Raw genomic sequence first — 8,024 nt, forward strand, 5'->3', positions numbered from 1 at the left:
ACAGAAGAGAATAAATTAAATTCCATAGGATTCAGCCAATGCTCCTGGAGCGCTAAAAATCCATCTCATCAAACAGTCCAGATACATATTCTATCAAGGATTGGAACCCTGGCAATAAAAACTAGCAATCCTGATATCATTCATCAAGAACTTGTGTTTCCCTTGCCCACTTTAGTTTTATGACTTTACTCTCACATTTTCCGGCCAAAAGGATGGGTCTAGCACCGTGTCTTTAGCTTGTTACAAAATGGTATCCTTACTCAAGCACTTCGTGAGCGTCCGTACTTTGACGTATGGATAAAGCAATTTCTTGCTTCAACCCCATTCTGCTTTATGTATGTGTGTGTGTGTGTGTGTGTGTGTGTGTGTGTGTGTGTGTGTGTGTGTGTGTGTGTGTGTATATATATATATATATATATATATATATATATCCCAGGTATCCCTAACCTTTCTGGCAACTCCAGTCACATCTCCAGTTTCTTGACTCACGCCTACCAAAGACTTGATATTCCGACGCTTGAAACTTTCAACCAAGTCCATTTGTTGTCAACCACTTCTCTCTCTTTGCCGTACCACTTTGCCTGATGCCTAAGATATTTTACCTGTATCTAGATAGTGCTAGTGAATATCCTTTCTTGGCATGTTAAGTCTATAATTACAGATGTGCATGGATCTCTGTAAATAGACTTAATGACTATGAGCTACAACTGTATTTAGAAATAAATTTTTTGATAATATATCTTTAGGAAATAAATAAATAGAAAATTTTAATTGTTGGAAATTGCTTAATCTTACACTGTCTGTTTAAACAGCACGTTTTAACTTCTAACAGTGTATGTTATTTGACATGGTACAGATATACTATTATATTCCCTATCTCTCTAAACATAGCCTCTACCTGTTGACGAAATTATATATATATATATATATAATTTTCTATTTTCGCCTAGGAAATTTGATTTTAAGAAAATGGTCTGCAATAAACTGCTAAATCAATTTCTTAAGTAAAATAAAAATTTAAAAATTAAATATTGAATATACATTGTCAGAAACAATTTTGTTTCCAATTTGACAATTAAAAATTGATTAACATCTGGGACGCGTTGATCTGGGAGAATAGGAGGTTACAGAGGTGTCTCCATGAATGTCGATAGCTTCCTGTCATACTAAACATAGCAATGATCTAATTCATTACATGTTGCTTTGCTGCTTGTAAAACGCAATCATGTATTAAATAGTTTTAATGTAATTATAAACTAATTTAGTTCAAATGCAGGTATAGGGGACATCAGTGAATTATGTCGATGTTTGTTAATTAATGCTGTTCGTTTGCAGATTAATTTGCTTGATTTGCTCAAATTTAAAATTTAAAATGTGTCTAGCTAGGTAAAGGCAATAGCGATTGCAACCGTGAGTAAAGCACGTAAACAAGATGTTCTTGAGGTCCCTGTGTCTCTAGAGGAACAGACCTTGATGCCTAGACATGATGTCATCGTTGTAGATTTAAACTTTGCATGTTGAATCACATGCCGATGCGACGCCATAGTCAGATGTGTAGCCTCGACTTGCTTTCGGTGGTCTAGAATCACGCGACAATAGATCACGTAACCTTCACGTACGTGCGTGGTAAAGGCTAGACTTTTAGTTGGGTATGTACTTATGAAACATATTTGTCTCGACCTCAAGTATTGAGTGTAGGACCAACCTCATTGAGTGTATGACCGACCTCATTGCATGAGTGCGTCTACGGCCGACCTCACATGACGTCTAGCACCAACCGCATTGATTTAGCGACCGACGTCATGACGTCTCGGACCGACCTCATAACGTTTAGGACCGACCTCATTGACTTAGCAACAGATTTTATTGAGTGTGTGACCGTCCTCATTGAGTGTGCGACCGACCTCAGTAAATAGAAGTACTACCAGCGTAATTTTGAGACTGATTACACGCCATAGTTATCTGCTTTTTCACTTGGTTTCTTATGATTCTCTTGCCCATGTGATGAATCGCTAAAAGCGGCTGTGGATTCTTTCAGTTGAACCGCCATGATCGCGAGAGACCTCTGATTGAGCATTCATGCAGTACTGAGGATTTCATCGTTTTCTAATAGAATAAACTCGTTGCAACTGCAGTAATACAGACAAGAAGAGACGAGAGGTACTAGATTGTTTTTCGAAGCTACTTCAAAAGCCTCGATCACTGGCCAGCTACATGTATATGTTCGCCTTTTCTGGCCTACCTTCTTCATCGATGGTTTCATCAACGTACAATATCGACAGGAAAACGAGACTCATTCTACATCTGAAGAGCGACAATCACGGCACGTAGACAGACTACGTCAACTAGGACGTACCCGAAGTCGCTGGACTGTGCTGTACATGTGGTCGCTAGAGGCGAACTTACGTGCAGCCATGTATCCTCTTTGCAGACGCCGCGACAGCGAATCGCCAAAACAGACTGCCGGTTGAGTCCAAGTACCCGCTTACTTACAATTTGAACAATGCATGATGGTGATTGGCTAGAGTGAAGACTCCCGTTCAGGTACGCTTTTCCAAGCTTGACGCTGATTGGTTCATTTCGATCCTTTTCGATCCAGCTGCTTACGGTCACGTATTGTGAGGTCCAAGCTGGCAGCTGTTTCTAGGCTCTAGACTTGCTAATTGCTAGTCTACTATCCACTAAGTATGAAAGTAAAAACCATTAGTCTGGTTGGTAGGCGTGACCTCAGTTCATTCTGACTGAGTGCCGGTAACGTGTAGTCCACTTAGTCTTGGGTTCTGTACACTGCGTTCTGTTAGATTTGATACATGGTGTCAGAAGTCTAGAAACCCAATAATGATGTCTACTGATGAATATATTCGTAAGCCGGCATCTGGGAAGGCAACAGACACTACCGTCGCTGCGGGAATAGCTGCGAGTCAACCGGCGATGATAAGCGGTTTTATAGGCAAAGCGTCGTACCTTTGCTCCAACCTTTAGTTATCAAATAAGGAGACATGAAGGAAAGCTGTCCGCGTTGGCGACAAATCTGGGATTCATACGAAACTACATCGAAATTAAAAGCAGCCTTACGACCATATATTAGCAACATTCATAACGTGTTTTGGAAAAGACACTCTAGAGATTTTCAATAGCTTATTTTGTGATGCCGAAGCAACTCATGGCCACATCGACGTTGTTCTACGAACATCATAGACTCATTTTATGGGGTTAGTTAATGTTACTTATGTGTATTTAATCAGAGTAACCGGCAAGACAGCAAAACCTTTGACATGCACATAACAGTCATACGACAATTAGTGAGAACGTGTAATTACCGAGAAATGACTAATGAGTTATTACGAGAGTCGAGACAGATTACTATATGGAATTAAGGAAGATTCAATTAGGATGGTGTTGTTGCAGAAGCGAAATTTGACATTGCATGAGGTTACCGACATTTGCAAGTCCGCTGAAATTGTGCCAACTCAGTTGAAGTCAATAGCGGATTTAGAGAACCAAAAGCCAAATGTGCGTGTTATTTGAAAAAAAAGCTGCCCAAAAGTAAGCAACAAGGAGGCATTCGACGTATTAACCGAACAGCGGAGAAAAGAGTCAGTGCAGCTATTGTGGACAAACGCATCGCAAGAGACGAAATCAGTGCTCTGCATATGGACAAAAGTGCCAGTTATGCAATAAGTACAACCACTTCGCCAGTGTCTGCTATTCTCAAGCGCCCAAGGTTTATTCTATAACCAAGGATCAAAATTAAATAACCAAGATAACCAAGTCTTATCAAATTAATGAAATCGAAAAGTAGTCCCGTATATACTACGTCATACCCCTAACTACCTGCGTAATTTTGACACTGATTACTATCCATATAGTTCTGCCTACGCGTTAGTGTTGCAGACGTAGCCGGTGGCAAACGTCAAGGTGCATACTTGGCTAATTATAATGACCACATCCGGACATTTCGTGGTTTACTAGAATCAGACTTGCTATATCGGTACAAATGTGAGCAATCAAGACAAGAAAGTTACGGCAAAACAAACGAGAGCCATCTAAGAAGAGTGGATAGAATTTTTCCTCGTGAAATCAATTTGAAAAATATATTGTCAAAGGATTGAAGTGAGAGAAAAGACGAGAGAGCTTCAGAAAGAAAGCAAAAGAGCAAAGACTAACTACTGATTATGTCGCATTTACGTATTGTGATCAAGGTTGAGTACATTCTTGATTGCCCATTTCAGATTGTAGTAAGTTTTTAATACATTTGTAACATTTTGCATTCGGTTATCTAAATAATTTGAAATAGCATTCTTGTGTACAACTTGGCTTTTTGTTGCTAGCCAAACTTTGTAGTTGAGCTTAGTTTGTTTGTCTATGACTTCAATTTAGGGCGTGTATTAACTAAGTATCTATAGCGTGCGCCTTGCCATCAAATAAAATAACGTACGTTATTTCAGTGCTGCAAAAGAGTGTCACAGTTTTAGCAGTTCTGCCTAGCGAGCTGGAATTGTTTAAACTGTTACGCCCTAAATGCAAAATTCCCGAAATTTGCCGATGTAAAATGGCGGATACAGATGCTGAGGCGGCTGTGGACCTTCTTGTAAGTTACAATAAACGCTTGTGGCAACAATCGGCTTGGCAAACACCAGAAGAAACGACATTTGGAACTGATTACAGTAAAATTCTTGGCGCGAGCAGCTCTAAAAAACCGAAAACGAAAGCACTGCTGATGTTTGAATAGACTGAAGTGACGGATCTAGAATTTTCTTGAAAGGAGGCACATGCTCTTTTATGGGAGGCTGGGTCAAATGATCATGCACTGACGCATCTTCGCTCGTCATCATAGAATTCTCAACGTTTTAGTATCAACCTACACAATTTCTGACTAACTATGAAAATTATGTCAGCCTTGTCCTTAGCAAAAATACACATCGTGCATGAGCCCATGTCACAATTATACTCAAAATTACTATTGCACCACAGAATAGTACAAGAAATGCTATCATGTTCCAGATACAACTTTAAATTAGCTAATACGTATCTGAACAAGGAACCCACCGGGAAGGCGTCAAACAGTGTCTGCGAGAGCGTTGGACCAAAAAATCATCAGCTGCGGTTTTCTTCTTGAAAAGCGATCGACAACTATCTCAACGTCTATGCTGATGTCCTTGTGAACATACAGCAGAAGCAGGTCATTAAGACTTTGCTGTCTCATAGTGCTACGCAGCTTCGTTTTGAAAGAGGTCAAGGCTGAGTTGTTGCGCTCCATTGGTGATGTAGTGACAGGTGCCACTAGAAACATGGTCAGAATCCTTTTAATATTAGGAAACGAGACTAATCCAGCTGCTAGTAAGGCAGCACTTAAGCTTGCTGGTAGAGGACGGCCAGCTTTGTGATAACCCTCCCATTTCTTCCTCCATCTTTGTATTTCCTGGGAGAATGAATGGAGTTCCGGCAAATCAGAAGCATAGCACTGTTCCAGTGCCAACTCCCTGTCTGGTTTCAGGTACTCAAGATGGGCTGGGACAAGCAACAATGCTCGAATGGTAACCAAAGACAACTCAGAGAAACGAACACAGATCGACGCCAGTATTCTGCTGGAGTGTTGCTCTCCACGTTTGAAATAACCGTCTGCCTCCCACATCGTCGAGAAATTGGCAGCTGAATGTCAGCAGTTATGCCAGCCATTACTGCCATTCTTACCATTTTCTGGTACGGCGTAGCAAAAGCGGCTTCTGCTGCAGCTCGTTCTTCGGCAAGAATCTCCTTCACCTCACCAACGTCTTGATAAGTTTCAAGTATTTTCTTAGATGCAGCTTGCAATTTGATGCTCAGAGTCTTGGAGTAGGCCAGTCATTGCAAGTTGGTATGAAAAGCAGCAGTGATTTCCAGAGACGTGATACTCTTCAGCAGTCCATTTGTTTCCACAACAGACTTGGAGTTTCAGGACACGCAGGCATTGCAAACATTGATCTCCAAACAGCAAAAAAGAGGCTCGTAGAAATCGACCAAATCTTGAAACGTAGTGTGTCACTCCACCCACCTGGTGTCACATAAGAGCTTGAACTTCTGTTGCTCGACTTGTACCTTCTCTTTCTGGCTCCTCTCAGCATTAACATCCTGGATGGCTGCTTTCAGGGCTCTCTGGCGCTTTGATAGCAACTTGAAAAACAAACCAAGGGATTTTAGATCACAGACAATATCCTGCACAACGGGCAGAGATGCTGACTTAGCGAACACAAGGTTTAGCTGATGGCTTGCACAGTGGAAGAATCTTGCTAAGAGTGCTGCTTCTCGGAAAAGTGCTTGGCAACAATTAAACTACCCTGACATGTTGCTGGCACCATCATATCCCTGAGCTCTGCTAAACTTGGGATCCAACTCTAGGGTCGGCAACGTTTTCCTGTAATGACTTGCATATATATTTTCACTTTTTACACTCTCACAGGCTACAAAAGTTAGTCAGTTTTTCCACTGGCAAGCCATATTTTACATAGCGAATAGCAGCACAAAGCTGCTCCTACCCAGACATATCGGTCACCTTTTCTGCTGTATAGGCTGTCTCTAACCGCCTTCAAAATTGATTCTCTGATGGCATCACCCGTGCATTCAAGCAAGTCATTTTGGGATGTTTTAAAATATACGTGGCAGTCTTTCCACATGATTGCAAAGGGTCTCGAAGAACTTTATTACCAGAACCGAGGGCAGGATCCAGGAATTTTTAAAAGAGGGTTTCACATGCTAGCAGTTATTTATAGCATTACCAATTATCTCTTTTCTAATGAAATTATAGAAAATTATTGAACTACGTCTATTGGAGAATAGGGTTGCAACCCTCTAAATCCCTTCTCTGAATCCGTCTTGGAATCTATGCATACGGAAATCAATCACACAGCCTTCAGTTTCCCTTGCTGTTCTAGATCATATGTGCCATCATCACGGTGACTTCGCAGTGCAATGCCTTGCCGTCCACACAGCTCCCGACACTTGATGATAAGGCAAAAGATAGTTCGATTGCCATCGAAATGTTGTTGGATGACTTATGACATTCCACATTCAATTCCTTCTGATGGATTTTTCATGCTGTCACAAAAGGCGACCATCTTTACTGCAGAATCATTGATACTGCAGTTTGTAGAGCGACTCCAAGTCTGCTATAGCATCTTTCCAGTTTATCAGAGTCCTAGTCAACAAGATGAACGCCTTCTTAGCGCCACCGTGTGCTGTGTCGACATAAAACAGTACGGAAACCAGACAAAATTCTTTTCTGGGACTCAGAAAAAGCAGTAAAGTCAAACAGTTCGAACCATTCACGTTTGCAGTGTCTGACGCATCCGCCGCTTTTACGTTTGTTATCTTTGTATTCTCTAGACGGCAGCACAGTGTTTGAGTGTGGCACACGATCACAAATGAGTCTTTATTTTGTTTCGGATGTAAGTTGCTCATTCACTGCCTTCCAGAAATAATCAGGAATGCATACCGTGGTAGGATAGTTTGCAGATGACGAAACAGCGTTAGACAACCGAGCAGGTTTAGAGGAAGTAAAGTCTTGCAGCCTGGTCTCACTGGTAATCGGTATTTCCTCTAGATTAGGATCTAACTGCAAATCTTACTCATTTTACTCGATGTCTGCTGCACTGCCCCTGGCCACCTTGGCAGGTGAAAAAGCGTCGAAGAGGGTCGGTTGTCTATCTTTCTTTATCCGGCGCTGCCTAGGGCTGCCGAAGTCCACTGACTTCTGTGACATGTGATATCGTCTGCATGAAAGAATCTAGCGGACAACTTCCGGAAAAAGTTGAATAACCACACCCTTCCGGATATTATGCTTACGGTACTTTACTCAATACAAATTTCAAAAATCTACAGTAATTGCGAGAAGACAAGTAGGGTGTAATCATTGTCGTACTGAGGCACGACATCGATTGAGGTAGGAAAAGCGCGCCTACCAAATTGGCATTCCTGAAGGGGGAACGTGCTCCCAATGCCCCATCTAAATCCGCCACTGAGACTACAACAAGTGGAGTAGAAATCCG

This window comes from Corticium candelabrum, chromosome 9 (assembly GCF_963422355.1).
Source record: "Corticium candelabrum chromosome 9, ooCorCand1.1, whole genome shotgun sequence".
NCBI lineage: Eukaryota > Metazoa > Porifera > Homoscleromorpha > Homosclerophorida > Plakinidae > Corticium > Corticium candelabrum.